The sequence below is a fragment of the Triticum dicoccoides genome, chromosome 2A (assembly GCF_002162155.2).
Source record: "Triticum dicoccoides isolate Atlit2015 ecotype Zavitan chromosome 2A, WEW_v2.0, whole genome shotgun sequence".
Taxonomy (NCBI): Eukaryota; Viridiplantae; Streptophyta; class Magnoliopsida; order Poales; family Poaceae; genus Triticum; species Triticum dicoccoides.
In genome coordinates, this window is record NC_041382.1 from 313,853,681 (window position 1) to 313,877,319 (window position 23,639).

Sequence of the window (23,639 nt, forward strand, 5' to 3'; positions counted from 1 at the left end):
CCATGAAGAGTATGGTGAAGGCGTTATGGCCATCTGATACCCCTCCAGAAGGTATGGAGGGCCTAGCAAACCTGTTCAAAGGTGCCCAGCGCCGGTTCGAGCTATGGAAGACATCCGCCTGCTGTGAAGGCGCACGAGAAGCCTAGGCTATGGTGAAGACACACTTCACTAAACTGGACCCAAATCATATGGCTCGAGTAGGACCACAGGGACCAGATGGGAAAGAAATTCTAGTGAAGTTTGTTTATGACCAAGTAGTGATAGCTGCGAAGTACTCGCAGGAGGATTGTAAGATAGACAGTCTTATAGATGGAGTAGATAAGGAATAGGTGTTTGTATTAGTCAATCTGTACCTTTTATCCAAACATGTGAAAATTTTGTCACCGCAGGCCTTTGGCTTTTATCCTCCGAAAAAATTGGTGGAGTATTTTCGGATACTTTTTTGAAATGAAAGAAGTATGTATTATATCCGGAAACCAAGCAACTCGGTAATTGTGCTCAAACAGACAAAAAATTAGAATTCGGAATGTAAGTTATATTACGTATGTAAGAAACATCTTCCAAGGAAAATAGTTCCGTTAAGGGTTCCTTTCCTTGGGTCGACATACTATGCTTACACGTGCCGAGGTGTGTGATCCGTAATACGGAAAAACAGTCTCATAGTATTTCAAAGTAGTTGCAATACTGCAACAATCTGTCATGTGATTGCCGACCAATTATTCCCTTAAGAACACTAGCTTTCGGCTTCATCCGTCTGAGGTACATGTCCGGATAACCCAGTTGTAACAATCGCAGAGGTGCTCCCTTTATGCTGTAGCCGAACAATCGGGAACGTAGGGCATAACCATAGGAGCGGAAACCCGGCTTGGCAAAAGCTTAAGTCATAGAGGTGCATATAATGGCAAAAAGGATGTATATCAGCAAACGACACATATATTGTGAGCTCTAGGCTCGGGATAATAATAAGCTTGTACTTGCAGAATCCCCAGTCATGGTGGGGTATGTACATTTAAGGATGTGTACCCCTAAATTGTTCGGCTTATCCGAACATATCATGGAAATCGTACAAAGCAAGAGAATGAAAAACAGATGAAGAGAAAAAAAGAAAAAGACAACGAAAAGAAGTATGGCCGAACTTATGCATAGATTCTTCAGAGCCGAGCAGCGTTCCACGGGTTCGGCTCTAAGCGATTATCCGATGCATTGCGAAGGTGGTAGGCTCCTCCAGTGAGAACTTCATCTATAATGAAGGGACCTTACCATTTTGGTTTGAGCTTGTCCTTTTTCTTTTCTGGGAGGCGTAAAATGAGCTCACCGACGTCATAAGTCTTTTCCCACACTTCTTTGCTTTGGTATCGCCGAGTCTGTTGTTGGTAGAATGTGGAACGGGCTTTTGCAACATCATGCTCCTCCTCCAGGCCATCCAGGTCATCCTGCTGATCAAGCTCGGCTTGTCTTTCTTCATACGTGTGCACTTTAGGTGAGTCATGAATAATGTCACAGGGCAAGACAACCTCTGTGCCATACACCATGAAGAAAGGTGTGTATTCGGTCGTGCAATTGGGCATGGTCCGCAGCCCCCAGAGTATGGAATCAAGTTCCTCGACCCAGTGTTTATCTGACTCTCTAGGTTTGATGCCACTCATTATCAGGCCATTAGCTCATTCGACCTGACTGTTTGTTTGAGGGTGATGTACTTAGGCGTAGTCGAGTTTAATTACCAGATTAGCACACCAATTTTTCACCTCATTGGCTGTGAAGTTAGAGCCATTGTCAGTCATAATGCTATGCGGGACGCCATAACGGTGTACAACACCAGATATAAAGTCGATCACCGGCCCAGCTTCAGCTATTTTTAATGGTTTGGCCTCTATCCACTTAGTGAATTTATCCACCATGACAAGCAGATATTTCTTCTTATGGCTTCACCCTTTAAGGGGTACGACCATATCTATCCCCCAGATGGCAAAAAGTCCAGGTGATGGGAATTGTTTTTAGGGCGGTGGGCGGCATATGACTTTGATTGGCGAACAATTGGCATCCGACATAGCACTGTACAATTGCCTGTGCATCTGCTTGGGCTGTGGGCCTGAAAAACCTGTACGGAATGCCTTAATTACAAGGGCCTAACCTGCGGCGTGATGGCCACTGAGACCAGCATGTATTTCAGCCAAGAGCTGCCGACCCTCCTCTTCGAATATAGTTCTTTGAAGGACTCCGGTAGTACTTTTCTTGTAGAGTGCTCCTTCAAGAACTTTGTAGGCTTTCGAGGATCGAACAATGCGACATGCCTCATTCTGTTCATCAGGGAGCTCCCGCCTATTAAGGTAGGCCAGGAAGGGTTGAGTCCATGGAGCGATTACATCCTTGATCTCATGGGCGGAAGGTGTCATTTCGGTACCCGAGCCCCTGACGATATCAAAATTGAGTTCGTCGTATGGGGGGTTGATCGGCTCCGGACTAGTATTGCCGCTCTCGTCCTGCCATACCACGGATGGCTTAAAAAGCCTTTCCACAAAAGTGTTAGGTGGGATAGGGTCGCATTTAGCGCCTATTCGAGCAAGGATGTCCGCTTCATGATTGTTGTCTCGAGCTACATGGTGAAACTCGAGCCCCTCAAACTGAGCTGACATTTTGAGTACGACATTGCATTAGGCCACCATCTTTGGATCTTTTGCATCGAATTCTCCGTTTATTTGGGATATTGCAAGGTTCGAATCCCCACGCACCTCAAGGCGTTGTATGCCCATAGAAATAGCTATCCGGAGACCGTGCAGTAGTGCCTCATATTCGGCTACGTTATTGGAGTTCGTATACATGATTTGTAGTACATAACATACTGTGTCCCCTGGAGGGGATGTTAGGATGAGACCAGCCCCCACTCTGGTTAGCATTTTAGAGCCATCGAAGTACATTACCCAGCTGGAGTATGTGTTGTACTCTTTAAGGAGTTCGGCTTCTGTCCGTTCGGCGACAAAGTCAGCCAACACCTGAGATTTAATAGCTCGGCATGGCTTGTATGCTATTTCAATTGGTAAGAGCTCGATAGCCCACTTGGCAATGCGATGGCATCCCGATTGTTTATGATGTCATTGAGTGGTACTTCGGAAGCCATCGTGACCGAACAATCTTGAAAGTAATGTCGCAGCTTCTAAGATGCCATAAAGACCGCATACGCTATCTTTGGATAGAGTGGGTATCGGGATTTGCATGGTGTAAGGACCGCTGAAATATAGTATACTGGTTTTGGAGCGGGAATTTGTGTCCCTCTTCCTCTCGTTCGACGACGAGCACCGCGGTCACCACCTGGTGAGTTGCAGATATATAGAGCAAGATAGGTTCGCCGACGTTTCGTGCAGGGAGGATTGGGTTACTTGCTAACAAAGTTTTTATTTCTTCCAATCTGGTTGTTGCCGCATCCGTCCACTCAAAGTGGTCGGTACGTCGGAGCAGACGATAAAGTGGAAGTGCCTTTTCTCCCAATCTAGAGATAAAGCGGCTCAAAGCTGCCAAACACCCAACTAGTTTTTGGACCTGCTTTAGGTCTTTTGGTGTTGCCAATTGTGACAGGGCTCGGATTTTGGCTGGATTTGCTTCGATTCCTCTATTGGAAACAATGAACCTGAGCAGTTTTCCGGCCAGACCACCTGTCGGTGTCAAAACCGGCGAATCTCGGGTAGGGGGTCCCGAACTATGCGTCTAGGCGGATGGTAACAGGAGACAAGGGACACGATGTTTTTACCCAGGTTCGGGCCCTCTCGATGGAGGTAAAACCCTACTCCTGCTTGATTAATATTGATGATATGGGTAGTACAAGAGTAGATCTACCACGAGATCAAGGAGGCTAAACCCTAGAAGCTAGCCTATGGTATGATTGTTGTATGATGAAGTTGTCCTACGGACTAGAACCCTCCGGTTTATATAGACACCGGATAGGGTTAGGGTTACACAGAGTCGGTTACAATGGTATGAGATCTTGAATATCCGCATCGCCAAGCTTGCCTTCCACGCCAAGGAAAGTCCCATCCGGACACGGGACGAAGTCTTCAATCTTGTATCTTTATAGTCCTGGAGTCCGGCTGAAGGTATAGTCCGGCTACCCGAACACCCCCTAATCCAGGACTCCCTCAGTAGCCCCTGAACCAGGCTTCAATGACGACGAGTCCGGCGCGCAGATTGTCTTCGGCATTGCAAGGCGGGTTCCTCCTCCAAGTCCTTCAAGAAGATTTTAAACAAGGATAGTGTTCGGCTCTGCAAAATAAGTTTCCACATATTGCCATAGAGAGAATAATATTAACACAAATCTAATCTGCTGACGTATTCCGCAGCGTGACATCACACTATGGCCAAGTCCTTTACTCGAATCGTTTTTACTTTTCCACCTCAGCACGTTTTGCGAGGCGGTTTCCTTGGCACGTCTTGTCAAAGCAGAGATCGTGTCCCCCCTTTTACGGGATTCTCATCAATACGGACGTGGGTAACCCAATCGTGCCCGTTAGCACTTTCCTTGATTAAAGGCGAGTCCCAAACGGTTACGGGAGGGGCTCTTGGTATTCACCCTCTTATAAAGAGACCAAGGCCTTACTCCTTTTTCCAATCTCAAACGAGTTCGCCCGTTGCCTCGAGTTCCAACACCCTAGGCTCCAGATTCCAGGCGCTTCGGACCTTCGACAATGTCCGACTCTGACCTTCAAGGCCGATGGACGCCCTCCTCCTTCACGGAGGAGACGTGCTAAAGTTGAGAGAGGCTAAGTTCCTGACCGGTGAAATTTCGCATAGGTTGCCTGCTCAAGGGCAGGCCATTTCCAGTCCCCAGCCCGGTGAGAGCGTGGTGTTCATGTCTCACTTCCTTCGGGGGTTAGGCTTCCCAATGGATCCCTTCGTGAGGGGGCTGCTGTTTTATTACGGGCTGTAATTCCATGACTTAGCTCCGAAGTCCATCCTCCATATTTCCTCATTCATCTTCATGTGTGAGGCGTTCCTCCGTGTTACCCCTCACTTCGGATTATGGCTCAAGACTTTTAAAGTGGAGCCGAAGATGATCGAGGGACGACACGCAGAGTGCAGAGGCGCTGTTATAAGCAAAAATGCTGATGCTCCATGGCCCGAGGGCTCTTTTCACGAGGAGCTTGGCTTGTGGCAACGAGAGTGGTTCTATATCACCGCTCCCAGGGGCACCAAGTGGGTGGCGCTTCCTGCCTTTCGCTCGGGTCCCCCACCACAGCTAATGTCATGGGTCAGCAAAGGGTTAGATTGGGGGTTACCCAAAGACGTGCCCTTGTTGCAGGGCCGCATTAGGGATCTCTTAGAAGGAGACCTCAGTCTGGTCAAGGTGACGCAGGTCATGTTGATTCACCGGATACTGCCCGGCAAACGTCGCTCCCTTCGCTTGTGGGAGTTTAATCCAGAGGGACCGCGCGCTCTCCAGAATTTCATGGGCGCAACGCCCGTGGAGATGTATAAACTGTTCTTCAGATCACGAATGAAGTGTCCGGATTTGACCGAGGACGCAGGCCTAAGCTGCAATCGCCCGGATACCCAAGTAAGTAACCTTGTGGCCGGACCTACTATCCATATAATCGTCATAAACTTGACCCTAAAATAGCTGTCCTTTTAAACAGGAGTGGATAGCGAAGGCGAAGCTGATCAGGTGTCCGGCTCCCCTTCCTGAAACCAGGCCGGATCCCGTGCTTGTCAGGATGTTGAAGATAATGCCTTTGGAGGGAAGTAAGTGGAAGGACAAGGGAACTATGGCCTCCTCGAAGGAGGCTGCTCCGAAGGGAGGAACCGACAATTCCTCTCCTAAGGGGAAGAAGAGGGCCGCCTCTGACGACCCGGAGACCATGGCCTCGAAGCGGGGGAGAAAATCCTCGCCAGAGGGTCCGACGCCGGGGAGTTCCTCGGCCGAACTACGCCCTCAAAGGGATCAGCCCTCCAGCGAGCCGTAAGTAGAGAGAGGTTTTCCTTTTGAGGGATGAGAGAAATCCTTGATTTATATCTGAGAAGATTAACCGAAATTTTACCTTGTAGCTCGGACCTCAGCCCTTCTCAGCAGAGCTCGTCTTCGGGGGATCTTCTTTCGGAGATGATGGAGAGCGGGACACCTCCCCCTGCCGTACCGCCTAGCGAGGTGGGCGACCCTGAGGTGTCGTCGCGGAGGGTTTCTCTGAATCCGGCAGGGGCAGAAGATAGCTATGTGCCCCCCAAGGTTCTCCACGTCCGGCCTTCGAAAGAGGCCATAGGACAAGTCCAGCACCGTCTGGTGCTCGGCCGGAGGAGCTAAAGATTCTGCTGGGGCGAGCTTCTATCTCAGAGGAGCACCGTGCATTGATGGGCACGGTGATTGAAAGGATTTCATCCGCAGAAAGCGGATTGCATGAGGCCGTCAAAAGTTTACTGACGGGTTTTGAGGTACGTTAGATAATGTACACTTTTGTCAGTTGCGCATAAGTAAGATGCGCCCTGTGTAGATAGTAGCCCCTGAGACTGCGCGTTGTCAAGAAATGACGGCACGCAGAGGATCATAATCCCAGGTCTAAGATGTCGCCTTTGAATGTAGGTGGCGAGGTGCCCGGAATCAAGCCGAACTGATGATTTGGCCAAACTAAAGCGGCAACTGGACGTGGCAGATGCCGACATCGCGCTTGTCAACAAGCGGCTTGATGAGGCTCAAGGTATGTAATTCCTCGGGAGGCATCAGGTAAGAGGAGCTTCATGCCAGTGTCTTACAATGTGTGTGCTTGACGCAGATGGTACGACCGCCATGGAGAATCTTAGGGCAGAACTTGCCCGAGCTAAGGAGCAAGCCAGAAAAAGCGATGCGGCTGCCGAGAAGGCCCTTGAAGAGCTGAGAGCCGAACAGGCTGCTCACTGCCGAAGCAAAGAAGAAATGGCCAAGATGGCCGAGAAGTTAAAGAGCGCTGCAGACCGTTGCAAACTTATTAAGAAAGAAGACCGGGAGAGACAGACAGACTTAGAGAAGGCCGTTGCCGATGCCAAGGACGCTCGCTCTGTGATGAGAGCTGCGAAGGAGGAGCTGCGTCAGGCCGAACAGATTGCGGCTGGAAAGCCCTTTATGCTGCGAAGGAAGTTTTGTGATCCGAAGTTTGCTCCGTTGGACCGGATGTGGAGTGTGGAGGACACCTTTCTGGATTTGGCAGCAAGTGCTGCTGATGCGACCGAACACTTTCGAGATCTAAAAGATCGTGAAGTGGAAAAGCTTTTCTGGTCATAGTTCCACAATCCAGAGCGTCCACTAGCAGTGGACGATCGCCTGGTTCAATGGGCCGAACTGAATAGATTGTCCGGACTCGCCATGAAGTACGTCATGGGTCATCTGTGGCCTGGGAGATCGGAGCTGAAGAGTTATTTCAGCTTGGTGCAGCAATTCCTTGACGCGGTGCCGCGTATCAATGCGATGAAGAGGTCAGCATGCATAGAGGGCGCACGGATGGCTCTTGCCCGTGTCAAGACATACTGGGCAGAGATGGAGACCACCGTTGTTGCGTCCCGAGATTAGGACAAAAGCTGAGTACCCTCCAAGCACTATTTTCAGGAAGTCCTTGAAGGTGCTCGTTTAATAGAGACATAGTGCTCGAAGGATGCTATGTTATGATAGCATATGTAATTATAAAGCAATATTTTGATAAATTGTAGTGGCCTTTTATACTTGTGCCTTCAAGTATTGGGAACACCTCCTGTGTGGCCGTTTTAAGATATATATATATATATATATATAATCTGAAATATGGCAGTCATTGGCTTCAGTCCCCACGCACATAGTACGGGGGTGCTCGCAGAAGACGCATTTTCACACTTAACCCAATGTCTTGGTCCTACAAAGGAGGTGATAGCGCAGCGGGCCAGGCAACCGGACTATAATGCTTTAACACTTTCACTTAGCCATAGGAGCTTGACAGTGGGACTATTTAGGTAGCCCCTTGGTGGCGACTGCGCTCGCCCGAGTTCAGGGCGCGTATGTGCCTGGCCGGGAAACGGCCCTTCGTTAAAACGGAGGAATCCTATAGATTCCGATAGGTCATCGGGTGGCTGACCAGTCTCACGCTACATCATGACAGTCAGTTTTCGGCTTTCTCTACTGAGGCGCTCGCCCGGCCTAACCGGGGCACAATCGCAGTAGTTCTCCTGGTGCTACCTTAGCCGATAGAGCGGAACGTAAGGTAGCCGAACTCAGGAGCCGGGCAACCCAACATTTGACCAAAGACATGATTCAGAGCTGATGCATATAATGCTAAAACCCACGACGCCGAACACTCCCTAAGGTGTTCGATCTTTATGAGTGCGGGCAAAACAACACTCTTTATTAAAAAGCCCCTAGTGTCCAGGTACGCGCAAAAATTCTGACGTGGCCACATGCCAAGACGCCAGCCTCCTCCTTGGTTATATCAGAGAAAATCAGGGCATATATAGCAACAAGAGACAGTAAAAAAGCTTTACGCAGGGTCTTAATCTAAAAAGAATCCTTAGGACGGGTCCCTACTGCACGTCTGCGCCTGTGTCTCTGTTGTGCCGTATCCTGGACGGGTGCCGCACGACGTTCATCTGCGAAAGAGAGGAACTGAGCTGAAAATGGGTCGTGCCGAACAAAAGTTTAAAATAAGCAAAGTATAAAGTAAAATATATAGAACTGAGCTTTATTGTCTCTTATTGTATATATACTGATAGAGGCGGAGGTGTCCCGTCTTTCGATGAGATGATGGATTTCGCTTTGGTGGAAGTCGACTTTGACGATCTGACTACGAACGTGCGAGGACGTCGCGCCTTAGCAATCGCTAAACCAACTCCGAGAGGTTATTGACCACGCCGGAGCACGATCAACCTGACCACGAGGGTCTGTTTCCTGCGAGCAAACGAAGAACAAGCAAGAAACTGAGATTGCAATCTGGATATTGCGAATATAAGATGAAAGCTTTATTGATCAAGGTGGGGTTCTGTGACGCCTTTGTCTGGTCGTTGAACACAAACGAAGTACGCGAAGTTGCAGCTATGGTGAACTTTTAATCTAAACAAAACCCAAGGAAAAAGCTACTAGATGGATCTACTTATATAGGAGCAAGGGGTGGCGGCCAAGGAGGTGGGAGGACGTCCCAAGGCAGCCTAAAACTAACCCTAGGTCGTACAAGGCTCATGGGCCCAAGTGGAGGTGATGTAACACCTTGGGGGCTTGTAGTTTGACTCGGATTCTGCTGCAACGTCAGATTGTTTCGTCCGTAACTCAACGCTCCGGACGAATTTGAAGGTGAATCCAATTTGGTTGGAAAGAGCACGAAATCTAGTTTCCAACAAAAAAAGAATCACCCAATTCGGAGTCCGTATGAAAAAGTTGTTGACGTTTTGAGTCAGGTATGTCTGTGCAGTCCGAATCTGAATCCAGAACGTGAGGGACTTGGACTCTATCTTCTCTTGGCCCAAAAGTGACGTGAGAGGACTTTTTGAACACAACCTAAACTTCTCCTTTTCCCTTATCTTCATATCTGGATTGTACAAATGTCCCATACACCTACAATTAGACAAAACACAAAAGTGTGTGAAGTATTTTTGTTCTGGATAACATAAATAGATTATTGAATAGTTTGCATTAGAAATCACCTGACAAATATGCATGTATGCAATATTTTTGGTCGTATCCAAGGTAGTCATGTCCTCATCATCCTCCCCTTTTTGAAAACAAAGCCGTCCTCGGCGTTGCTTAATCTGAAATGTGGCTAACAAAAGAGACAAGGTGTACATGTGGTATATGTATATGTCATCCAGTTTAACTTCCCTTGATTTTTGCACATATGTCACATGTATACATGAGTAACTTTCATTGTTCATAAAATCTAAAGCCAAAAAATTATCACAAGAAGTAGAAGGCATGAAAATATTGCAACTCAGTTTGCACATATGAGTGAAGCTCTTATTCACTTCAAAAGATTGGCAATGTTCATCATTAAACCATCCTAACTTCTATGAATAAACCTTACTTGCATCAAATTTACATGCTACAACATGCTTAAATAAGCAAACATGCAATAAGTCATTGGACACAGAATCATCATCAAGATTAGAGGTCATATCAAAATGATTAAACATTGGTTCTTTTGCATCAACAGTTAATTCAATGGGTGCACTCAAAATTGTTGATATTTCAGTTGTTTGATCACATGACGCATTCATGACAGTAACAAGAGTCTCTAAAATAGGTGGTGTGCTCAAATCAACAGGTAACTCAACACATGATGCATTCAAGTTAACTAGGCATGCTTCATTCTCATGTGAAGTTATATCATCAAGACCTTTACTTTTACCTCGCAGAGATGTAGCTGATGTAGGTACGGACGTTGACAATGTACCATACTCTTGAGATGATATCGCTCTCACAATCCGAGGTGGGGCTGCTCTAGTAGGTGCAATAGTGGAGTAACCAACCGGTGGTGGTGAGCATGAACTGGAATAGTAGTTGTTGTAGTCACCCAATGCGTCCTCCTATATTTGTCTCTCAAAGGTACAAGCACGGACATATATACCAGTAATGCAATGAGGAATATACTGAAATCTTGCCTGAATATCATGGTTCAAACCACCAAAAAATCTATTCATTGTATCATCCTCAGATTCTTCTATGTCACAATGATGCATATAAGATTTGAACTCTTGGTAGTAAGCATGAACAGTGTTACTGCCTTGTTTTAATTGCTCCAATTTGCGACGCAATTCACGACGATAGTAAGGAGGAAAAAAATGTTGCCTCATTACAGCTTTCAAAACTTTCCAAGTTGTGGGTTGGTTATCAATGTTTCTCTTACAATGTACACTCCACCAAACAGAAGCAAAACCAGTAAATGCTCTAATGGTAGCTCGTACTTTCTCAAGTTCAGAAAAATCATGGTGACTAAAAACTTGTTCTACTTCAAGCTCCCAAGGTAGATAAATAGCGGGATTAAATCTACCCTCAAATGATGGTAAAGAGATAACCTGACCATATGCTTGTGTGTGTTGTCCCAACTCTCGTGATGGTGAAGATGTGTCCGTCATCCAAGAACTTCTCTCTCTGGAACCTGTCATGATTAGTAGAAACAAGAACCAAAATTCGAGAATAATGTTCCTATGAACTACTAGGATGTGGTTGTAAAGTGCTCACAGTAAAGCAAATATCAATATCTTACAAGTTCTGACCATGCGGCAGGTGGTGACAGGCAACCAGCGGTGTCAAATAACTCCAAAGTTTGTGTAAAACGATTGCCAGGGGAACGTACGTATACACGGTGTAGAAATATGTGGAGCTGGGTTGGCTATATATGGTAGCAAAAGATTAGCAATAATCAATTCAGAGATGCAATGTTGAATAAATGCTCAACAACGGTACTGTGCTGATCCTAGGCTAGACCAAACTAGAGACGCGAGCCTAGAACACTAATGAGGTCACGTCGTAGCACAACTAGCATCAATAAAGGATATGAAGTAGCTCTGGACAGCAAGATATAAGTGAAGATCACAATAGCAGTAGACCTATTTAGAAGCTGATGTTGAGGTGCCAAATACTGAACTAGCTTCTGTAACTATTTAGATGCGGCTCGTCGCTAGCTTTCATTTGAGTACTCGCGGAGCCAAAACAGACTTCATATGAGGAAGTTATGCCTGTTTTACTGAACAGTGCACAAAACAGATTCCAATCCGAATTCAACTACGAGATTGAGTCCAGATAGATCCAAATTTTGTTTTTTTTTCTCCTCTCTTTTTTTCTCACACTTTTTTTCTTTTCCTTTCTTTTTTTTCTCTGACTTTTTTTTTACTTTTTTTTCTCTCGTTTTTTTTCTCTATCTCTTTTTTCTCTCTCCCTCTTTCCAAAACAAACTAGATAAGATGTAGATTGGATCAAGCGAAGATGGGAACGATCTCAACTATGATTATGGCAATGAACGGTGGGTAGCATGTGGAGGAAATTGATGGATGGGTGGTGGACAGCGGAAGGGATAACGATGCAGCGGCGACGTGACTAATGTGAACAGAACTCGAAACTCTAAACGACCTAGACACTAAGACCAGCAACTCGACACGACGATGCAACCGATAATTCAACTATGCAAGCAATGAAAATAAAATTGCAAAGTCTCAGACTGGCTTGGACAAAGGATGAATAGATCTAACTCTTTTTTGTGGATTTTTCTTGGACAATAGGTAAGAAAATAAATCTAATCTAGGAAAACTGGAAATTCTCACCGAGCAACCTGAAAACTGATACCACTTGATAGAGGCGGAGGTGTCCCGTCTTTCGATGAGATGATGGATTTCGCTTTGGTGGAAGTCGACTTTGACGATCCGACTACGAACGTGCGAGGACGTCGCGCCTTAGCAATCGCTAAACCAACTCCGAGAGGTTATTGACCACGCCGGAGCACGATCAACCTGACCACGAGGGTCTGTTTCCTGCGAGCAAATGAAGAACAAGCAAGAAACTGAGATTGCAATCTGGATATTGCGAATATAAGATGAAAGCTTTATTGATCAAGGTGGGGTTCTGTGACGCCTTTGTCTGGTCGTTGAACACAAACGAAGTACGCGAAGTTGCAGCTATGGCGAACTTTTAATCTAAACAAAACCCAAGGAAAAAGCTACTAGATGGATCTACTTATATAGGAGGAAGGGGTGGCGGCCAAGGAGGTGGGAGGACGTCCCAAGGCAGCCTAAAACTAACCCTAGGTCGTACAAGGCTCATGGGCCCAAGTGGAGGTGATGCAACACCTTTGGGCTTGTAGTTTGACTCAGATTCTGCTGCAACGTCAGATTGTTTCGTCCGTAACTCAACGCTCCGGACGAATTTGAAGGTGAATCCAATTGGGCTGGAAATAGCACGAAATCTAGTTTCCAACAAAAAAAGAATCACCCAATTCGGAGTCCGTACGAAAAAGTTGTTGACGTTTTGAGTCAGGTATGTCTGTGCAGTCCGAATCTGAATCCAGAACGTGAGAGACTTGGACTCTATCTTCTCTTGGCCCAAAAGTGACGTGAGAGGACTTTTTGAACACAACCTAAACTTCTCCTTTTCCCTTATCTTCATATGTGGATTATACAAATGTCCCATACACCTACAATTAGACAAAACACAAAAGTGTGTGAAGTATTTTTGTTCTGGATAACATAAATAGATTATTGAATAGTTTGCATTAGAAATCACCTGACAAATATGCATGTATGCAATATTTTTGGTCGTATCCAAGGTAGTCATGTCCTCATCATATACGGAGCCCCTAGTGCGGGGGTATAGGGCCACTCAGCCTGCATCAATGATGATTTTGTACCGAACTCGTCTATCCGCGTTCGTGGTCTTTAATGACCTATTCCGAAATTTTTGGCCGGTGAAGCCATTTTACTGTGGGGCTATCAAAGCGGCTGCACAGTCCTCCGCTTGGGGGAGGGGCACATCAATGCTTCCCCTTAAAAGAGATGATGCCTCGTGGACCGGGCATCTTAAGCGTTAGAGATGCATAATGCGGTATTGCGTTAAAGCGGGCGAAAGCTTCGCGTCCCAATAGTGCTTGATAGCGACTGGATAATGGGACGATGTGGAAGGTCAGCTTTTCGCGGCGGAAGTTATCGGTAGAGCCGAATATAACTTTGAGCCGGAGAAAACCCATGCAATGGGTGTCCGGACCAGGCGTGACCCCTTGAAAGGCGGTTTTGCTGCGGCGGATTCTTGCTGGGTCTATCCCCATGTGGCGGATTGTGTCCTGATATATCAGGTTTAGTCCACTGCCGCCGTCCATAAGGACATTTGAAAACTGGAGTCCGCCAATTATTGGATCGAGTACCAAGGCAGTCCAGCCTGCGTTCCTGATACTTCAAGAATAATCCAGCTGATCGAAGATGATTGGTTTTGACAACCAATGGCGGGACCCCTTTGGGATAGGTCGTGTGGTGCGTACCTTTTTGGGCGCCGCATGTTTTATTATGTCAAGTAAGTTTACTGTTTTTACTTCTTGTGGGAAGTTTTTTTGTTTCCTGGTGCTCTGCTTTTGGGGTTCGTCCTCCTCTTCGCTTGGTGTGTCGAGCCCCTTGTGTTCGGTGTTGAGTCTGCCGGATTGTTTGAAAACCCAAAAATCTCTATGGGTATGGTTAGCAGGCTTACCGGGAGTACTGTGTATTTGACATATCCTGTCCAGGATTTTGTTTAAGTTGGATGGATCATCCCTGTTATCCTGGAGGGGTGGCTTTGTCTGATTCTGTCGTGAGCTCTTGAATCCGGCGTTGACTGCCGTGCTCTTCGGACTTTTTTCCTTAGTCCGGCGACGGTCCTTGTTGCGTCGCGGTTTTCCATTTCCATCCCTAGTTTCAGATGTACTTGGGTCGCTGGGGCTGCATCTTGCCAACCAGTTGTCCTCTCCTACACAAAAGCGGGTCATGATGCTTGTTAGTACGGCCATTGTTCTTGGCTTTTCTTGGCCGAGGTGTCTGGCGAGCCATTCGTCTCGGACGTTATGCCTGAAAGCTGCTAAGGCTTCGGCGTCCGGACAATCGACTATCTGATTCTTTTTAGTGAGGAATCTATTCCAGAATTGCCGAGCTGATTCTCCGGGCTATTGAGTTATGTGACTAAGATCGTCTGCATCCAGAGGGCGGACATAGGTCCCTTGAAAATTTGCTCGGAAAGCGTCCTCGAGTTCTTCCCAACTTCCGATTGTGTTTTCAGGAAGGCTTTTAAGTGTCAGGACCCCGACTCGATGTCACATCGATCTAGCCGGTAACACCTCATATCACTTTGCGGCCTCACGCACGGTATCCCCACGGGTGTCGCCTTACCTTTGCCCGGGACCGTTTGCGCCTTTTGGCTCACGTATATGATAGTGTCGCTAGCATCCATATGATAAAGAGCCCGGGCTGACATGACTAGTCGTAAACCCAAAGTGGCACAGACTTACAGGGACAGGCATCCATGACCCAGCTTCGAACGTGTCGGTCATCAGCAAGTGGGTCCGGGCTGTAGCACTGGGCTAGCAGGACTCCGGTAAACCGGGCTGTAGCGGGCTAACAGGACTCCGGTACTCAAAGCGTGACATTTCCCCGAAGGGACAGACACAGGAACGAAGAAGGACACATGCCGGCCAGCCTAAGTGTTCCAGAGTAGTAGCAAGCTACCATGGCTCAGCGGTAACACTAGGAGACATTTCCCGGTAAGAGAGGCTACTAAAGATAAACAACTAGGTAGTCAGATCCCACACATACCAAGCATTTCAATCATACACACAATATGCTCGATATGTGCAAATACAACGAAGCATCACAACATGACTCTACGACACAAGTACTTTATTTAAGGCTCAGGGAGCCATACATAACATACACAAAGGTACGGGTCTCACGACCCAACATTCAAGTCATACAGTCATACAAACCAACAGCGGAAGTAACTTGTCTGAGTACAGACAACTAGTAAAAATAAAAGAGGCTTGGAAAGCCTAGCTATACTACATGGTCCTTCACAAGCTCAGGGTCACCACCTGGGCCTTTAGCCTACTCGTTGATGTCAACGTCTACATAGAACCCATCAGAAGGGGTTGCAGCGTCTTCTGTAAAAATGTAGATTATAGCAACATGAGTACAAAGGTACTCAGCAAGACTTACATCAGATCCTACATACATGCATATTATCAAGAAGGGTTGGTGGAGTTATTGCAGCAAGCCAGCTTTGACTCTTGGCTAGACTATCCTACGATACTCCAACTTGAAATGGTTTTGCGCACACGAGTCCACTACTCACCACTTCAATACACCACCGAGGATCCACCTCCGTCTTCCTACGGAAGAGCCATCCTCGGCACTCACTCTTATCTTGAGGCTTTTAGTAGTTTCCATTTACTTGTCTATGAACTGTATAGGCAACCAAGTAGTCCTTTACCGCGGACGCGGCTATTCGAATAGATCATGTTAACCCTGCAGGGGTGTACTCCTTCATACACGCTCTCACCGCTTACCGTCGTTTACACGACATGTACTCGGCAACCTTCAAGCGGAAGCCCAACGTGGGTGTCGGCCACGACCTACCTAATCACCTAAGCCTCCAGTCCAGGTTTATCGCCTATCCAGGTTCCATCCGCAGGGAGTCCGGCCGAGGTTTCCCATACGGCCCCGAACGATGTGAACAGGGTTCCCGAAATACCTAACGGGTATTCGGTACACCGTGCCACGTACCTACCGCATCACAGCCCACCCCTACGGTCAGCGCTGTCCACGGCCTCCAGTAGGCTACAAACACCAGAAACTACTTGCAACTCCTGGACGGAGAACTAGGGTGAATAAGAAGCCGAGAGGGTCCATTGGTTTCGGGCCCAATGCATGGTAGTAGCTGATTCTTAAATCACACATACAGATCTAAGTGCTTAAGGTCGGCTTCAATGAAACAACCCACCATGTACTCCTACATGGCCTCTCATCGATACCTTTACCAAATCGTGTTCACCACACCACTCTCATTACCGACATAATCATTTCACTCTAGCCCATCACCCAGATGAACCAGACCTGACACGACTCTAAGCATAGCAGGCATAGCAAGGTAGGAACAACACATACATAGGGCTCAATCAACTCCTACACATGCTAGTGGGTTTCATCTAGTTACTATGGCAATGACAGGTCATGCAGAGGAAATGGGTTCAACTACCGTAGCACACAGCAGTTTGAATCGCGTTGTCTTAATGCAGTAAAAGAGAGCAGGAGCGAGAACATGGGATTGTATCGATATGATCAAATGGTTGGTTGCTTGCCTGATGGTTCGATGCACTGATACGGTTCTTCGTTAGGGTAATCACGGTACTCCTCGGAGGCAGAACTTGTCGCAAAGGACACCGACACACAACCATCACCAAACAATGTGCAACAATATGATGCATGCATGAAACATGGCAATATGAGTGTGTTGGGCTAATGCAACTAAAACCAGAAGGGTTTGAACAAATTTGAATCAAAGATTCAAATTTCAAACTCAAACATGGCCTTTTAAAGTGCTTTTCCTTGTTCTGCTTAAAACATCAATTTAACTTGTTTGATCATGCATGAAAATAGTACAGATGGATAGATTGGATTTTTCTGATCATTTTTCATATATAATTTGTCCAATTTGGAGTTACAGAATAAAAGTTATGAATTTTTGAAGTTTAAATAATATTCTGGAATTTCCTGATTTAAATTAAATCCAGAAATATAATTATTGCGCCAGCATGACGTCAGCATGACGTCAGTGGTCAACTGCGGCTGGCTGGAGTCGAACCTGACGTGTGGGGCCCACACGTCAGTGACAGGGGGGTTAAACAGGGTTAAATTAATCCTAATTACTAATTAGTGGCGCTGGGGCCCACTAGTCAATGTCAGGGGGTTAACTAACAGTGGTTAGCGCTAATGATGTCCACCTGGCCGACGGGGCCCACGCGTCAGTGACCCTGGGGGGTCAAACCCCAGGTCGGACAAGTCAAACCCCACCGGCGACATGACGCCGGCGAGGTCCGAGACGGCGGCGTGATGCGGGATCGCGCTACAGGGCACGGGCGAGGCTGTGCTTGGGCTCGTTGGAGAGCCCTTGCTCCCGCGCGTCGAACGGTGGTGGTGGCCATGCCTGAGGTGGCCGGAGTCGACGGCGGCGAGCTCGGCTGCGGCCGCCGGAGTTCTATCGTGCACGGAAACGGGGTTGGAGCTCGAAGGCGAGCGAAGCGAGGCGCTAGGGATGCTCTATGGAGCCTTACGAACTCGTTAGACTCGCCGGGGTGACCAAATGGTCACCGGAGCTGCGTCGACGGCGAGCTCGGCGGCGGCGGAGGTTCGGCCGTGGTGGGGAGGAGGCTACGGTGAGGGAACGAGGGGGAGAAGAGGGGGAAACGGTGGCGTAGCTCACCGCGGTTGCAGTGGGCGTCGAAGCGGGCTCGGGGACGCGCTGGAGACGGCGAATCAACGGCGACGGTGGTCGGAACCCGAGGAGGGGAACGGCGACGTGGCGGCGATGCAGGGCTTCCGGAGACCCGTGGAGCGGTGGGGAGGAAGAGGAGGTCGAGGCGGAGCCGCTGAGCTAGTCGGGGGAGCGAGGGGTGGCCGGAGACGGCTGCTGTGGCGAACGGCGGCGACGGTGGTGTTCGGCCGTGAGAGAGAGAGAGAGCGAGGGAGAGGAGGGGAGAGCCGAGGGAGAGTGAGAGAGAGCAGGGGGGGAGGCGTGGCGTCGTCCAGGGCATCGAGGCGAGGAGGAGAGGGCAGGCAGGCAGGGAGAGAGGTGGCGTGGCGCGGTGGCGCGCGCGCGCGCCGGCCACACTCCCCTCCCTCTGTCGGGACGAAGACGACAGAGGAGGGAGACGGGCTGGGCCGCCTGCTGGCTGGGCCGGCCAGCTGGATGGGCTGCACAGTGGAGGAGCCCAGGTAAGCTTCTCCCTTTTATTTTTTTCTGTTTTCTAATTTCTGACATTTGTTTTGATTTAAATAATATATTAAATCATTTATTTAACTTATGCCAAATTTTTCAGGGGCTAGATATATTATTCCAGAGCTCCTTTATAATTGGCATAATATTTGGACATATATTAATATATATAGAAATATATTTCCAAAGCAAATATTTATGCATTAATTCCAAATGCCCAAAATAAATGTCCATGAGCCACTAAAAATATTGGTTTGATTTTTATCTCTGTCCAATATTTTCAGAGATCAACATGAGCATTTTCTTGGACCCTTTTGGAGAAATTTTTATTTTGGTCATTTTCAAAATGATTCTGAGGGTTTCACAGATCCCCATTTCAAGTTTCTGATGAAAGAGTAAACATGATGCAACACTCTAATGCATGACTAGCTAGGGTGTGACAACTCACCCCCACTCAAAAGAATCTCGTCCCGAGATTTGGGTTCCTCTGGGAAGAAGGCGGGGTACTCAAGTCGAAGACGATCCTCCCTTTCCCAGGTTGCTTCATCCTCAGAATGGTGCGACCATTGTACTTTGAGGAACTTGATGTTCTGACGTCGGGTGATACGTTCGGCCTGATCGAGGATACGAACGGGGTACTCTCGATATGTAAGATTATCTTGGAGATCAAGCGTTTCGTGGTCCACTTCACGGATAGGATCCGAGAAGCAACGCCTGAGTTGAGAAACGTGGAAGACATCGTGGACTCTGGAGAGATGCGGAGGTAGTTCCAACTGGTAGGCAACTTCCCCTCGTTTGGCAAGAATGCGAAAAGGTCCAATGTAACGAGGAGCCAATTTGCCTTTGATACCGAAACGATGGGTTCCCTTCAGAGGGGTGACCTGAAGATAAGCCTTCTCGTCAACCTCGAAAGTCATAGCCTTATGTTTTCGGTCATATTGACTCTTTTGACGAGATTGGGCTTTTTTCAACTTTTCACGAACGATACGAACTTGTTCTTCTGCTTCCTGAATCATATCCGGGCCAAAGAATTGTCTTTCCCCGGTCTCTGACCAGTTAAGGGGTGTTCGACACCGTCGCCCATAGAGAACTTCAAAAGGGGCTTTACCCAAGCTAGATTGATAGCTGTTGTTGTAAGCGAATTCGGCAAATGGAAGGCACTTCTCCCAGTCCATTCCGAATGAGATAACAGAGGCTCGAAGCATGTCTTCTAGAATTTGGTTGACGCGTTCCACTTGACCACTCGACTGAGGGTGGAAGGCGGTGCTAAAGGAGAGACGGGTTCCCATAGCATTTTGGAAACTTTCCCAAAATCGAGAGGTGAAAAGACTTCCTCGATCCGAGTTAATTTCCAAAGGAACACCATGGAGAGACACTATTCGGGAGATGTATAAGTCTGCCAGCTGACTAGCGGTTATACTCTCACGAACAGGTAGGAAATGGGCTACTTTGGGAAGACGATCGACAACGACGAAAATAGCATTATTCCCTCTCTTGGTCCTGGGAAAACCGGTAATGAAATCCATACCAATTTTATCCCATTTCCATTCAGGAATAGCTAAGGGTTGAAGGGTGCCAGCAGGCCGTTGGTGCTCTGCTTTAACACGACGACAGACGTCGCAATTTGCAATGTACTGAGCAATTTCTCTCTTCATCCTAGTCCACCAGAACCTCTGGCGTAGGTCCTGATACATCTTAGTGCTACCGGGATGAATGGTGAGAGGAGATTCATGAGCTTCCTTAAGGATCAAACGCCTCAGGTTTCGCACTTTGGGAACCACTAGCCGATTCCCGAAGTATACGACCCCTTGATCATTAATGGAGAAGCAATTCGCAATTCCTTTCTGAAGGTTTCTCTTGATGCGGGAGATTCCCAGATCTACCTTCTGTGCTTTGATAATCTGATCCGTAAGGGTAGGTTTTGCCACCAAGGTGGAAAGAAAACCTTGAGGAACAATGTGAAGATTAAGTTTCCGAAATTCTTCATGGAGAAGCGGTTGACTTGTTGTAACATCAGATTGTTACAATAAGATTTACGACTTAGCGCATCAGCCATGACGTTGGCTTTCCCTGGGGTGTAGGTTATTCCTAAATCGAAATCTGTGATCAATTCAACCCAACGTCTTTGCCTGAGATTCAGATCTGGTTGGGTGAAAATGTACTTCAGGCTTTGGTGATCAGTGAATATTTCGCAACGATTACCGAGGAGGTAATGTCGCCAGGTCTTAAGTGCATAGACTATGGCTGCAAGCTCTAGATCATGAGTAGGATAATTCTCCTCATGTGGGTGCAATTGCCGTGAAGCGTAGGCAATTACGTGTCGATCTTGCATGAGAATGCAACCTAGTCCTTGTCGCGAGGCGTCGCAGTAGATAACAAAATCCTTGGAGAAGTCTGGCGGTACCAGTACGGGAGCAGAAGTCAGGCGTCTTTTCAGTTCCTGAAAGTTGTGCTCACATTGTGGAGTCCACTCGAACTTCTTATCTTTCTTGAGGAGTTCAGTTAGAGGTTTAGCAACCTTGGAGAAGTTCTCGACAAAGCGACGGCAATAGCTCGCTAAGCCTAGAAAACTCCGAACTTGCTTGACCGATTCAGGTGGAGTCCAGTTAAGGACGGCTTGAACTCGCTCAGGGTTGACAGCAATACCTTTACCAGATATTACATGACCCAGATAGGTCACTTCTGGCAACCAGAATTCACATTTAGAAAATTTGGCATAAAGGCGATGCTCTCGAAGTTTCTTCAACACTAGCCTTAGATGTTCGGCATGTTCTTCCTCGTTCTTGGAGTAGATGAGTATATCGTCGAGGTAAACTACAACGAATTTATCCAAATACTCCATGAAGATTGAGTTCATTAACCGAGAAAAGGTGGCTGGAGCGTTGGTTAAACCGAAGGACATGACGGTGTACTCGTATTGGCCATAACGAGTAACAAAGGCCGTTTTAGGAATGTCTCCGTTTCTGATTTTGATTTGATGGTAGCCCAACCTCAAATCCATCTTGGAGAAGATTGAGGATCCAGCGAGCTGATCATACAGGTCGTTGATCCTGGGAAGCGGATATTTGTTCTTGATTGTGACCAAATTGACAGGTCGGTAATCTACAACCATCCGGTCCGTACCATCCTTCTTCTTGACGAATAGGACGGGGCAAGCCCACGGAGAAGAGCTAGGTCAGATGAAACCCTTTTTCAAGGACTCATCGAGTTGTTTCTTAAGCTCGGCTAGTTCTAGGGGTGCCATCTTATAAGGTCTTCTAGCAATCGGAACGGTTCCTGGAATGAGGTCTATTACGAACTCAACATCCCTGTCAGGTGGAACACCTGGCAATTCCTCTGGGAAAACATCCGGAAAGTCACGGACTACCGGAACGTCCTCAAGGTCTGGCAAAGGGCTGGCGTTAAGAGAATATAATTGTCGCTTGGCTAATCGGGTCAAGACATTGACTATCTTGCCCGAAGGGTGAGTGAGTTGAACAGTCCTAGAGAAGCAATCAATTTTGGCTTGATGAGCTGACATCCAGTCCATACCCAGAATGATATTGATATCTGAAAATTTAAGGGCTATCAAAGAGGCAAGGAAAACAAGTCTGTCGACTTGGATTTCATTTCCATGGCTTACTCTAGAAGTTTGCCATTTGGATCCCGGAGTTTGAATTACCATAGAGGTTGGCATATCACCGAATGCGACGTTATGCAAGCGAGCATAGTTTTCAGATATAAAAGAATGAGAGGCTCCTGTATCGAAAAGAACAGATGTGGCAATTAACAAGAAGCGTACCGAGAACGACGTTGGGATCCTCTTGAGCTTCTTCGGCAGAGATACAGTTGACATGGCCACGTGTAGCGGTGACCGGCTTGGCGTGGAATACTTTTCCTGTCGGCTTGCCACGGCCAACAGCTTTAGCAGACTGGTTGGGGTTGGTCCGGGGACACTCACACATATAGTGGCCAGATTCCCCACACTTGAAACAAGTCACGGAACTGGTACGTGGAGGAGCATTGTTAGTTGGACCCCCATAGGGCTTGGCCGGTGCAGACTGCTGAACGGGGCGAGGCGCCTGGAAGGATGGCCTCGGTGTGAACCTGGGTGGCAGGGCGGTGTTGGGTACCCACACGCGGCGCTTCTGAGGACCAGCACCGGATGAGGAACCCATATCACGGCCATGCTTGCATGTTGCGTCATAGTCAGTCTGACCAGTTTCAGCACTGATGGCTTTGTTGACAAGTTTCTGAAAAGATGTGCACTCATGCAGACGGAGGTCACGGCGAAGCTCAGGACTAAGGCCCTTACGGAACCTTGCTTGCTTCTTGGCGTCAGTAGAAACTTCCTCGGTTGCATATCGTGCAAGATTACCAAACTCCCTGCTGTAAACATCCACAGAAAGTCGGCCTTGGGTGAAACTGCAAAATTCTTCATGTTTGCGGTCCATGAGACCCTCCGGAATATGATGCTCACGGAAAGCCTCGCTGAACTCAGCCCAAGTAGTGACATGGCCCGCTGGGCGCATAGCTCCATAATTTTCCCACCATAGACTGGCGGGGCCTTCAAGATGATATGCAGCAAAGGTGACCTTGTCAGCCTCCGCTACCAGCGCGGAACGCAGTTTATGAGAGATACTGCGAAGCCAGTCATCAGCGTCGAGAGGCTCGACGGAGTGGTGGAACGTGGGTGGATGTAATTTGATAAAATCACTGAGTGACACCACGTTAGTCCTCTGATGGTGTGCTGTGTTCTGTTCAATACGCTCCAACAAACGGTTGGTCTCCCGCTTGTTTCTCTCAGCTTCCATCATAACCTCGGCTAGTGAAGGAGGATGAGGCAGATTTGCATCCCTGACTTCACTGCCTTCGGCCTGCTCTTGAGAAGCAGGGTTAGCGCGCGTGTTGACCATCCTAGGTAAACAAGACAACGATTTGTCAGGATGATAAAATTCCAACATAGGATACAAAATGTAAGGAATAACTCGGAATGCAAGATGATCATCCGTATGACATGGTAGATACAGAAACTGCTTCTTTATTCCATCGTCATACACACCATACAGGGTTTAGTACAAGACCAAACAAGTACTATTACGGTGAAAAGAGGATTACATCTCATCGGAGGCATCCCAAGCTCCTATACATTATTTTTCTACACCTCCGGAAAGAGTACAAGCTAGGTCATATCCCACGAGTCACGCGGGACGATAGAAGACACAGCTAGTGCGAACTAGTGATACTACCGCTAACTCAGACC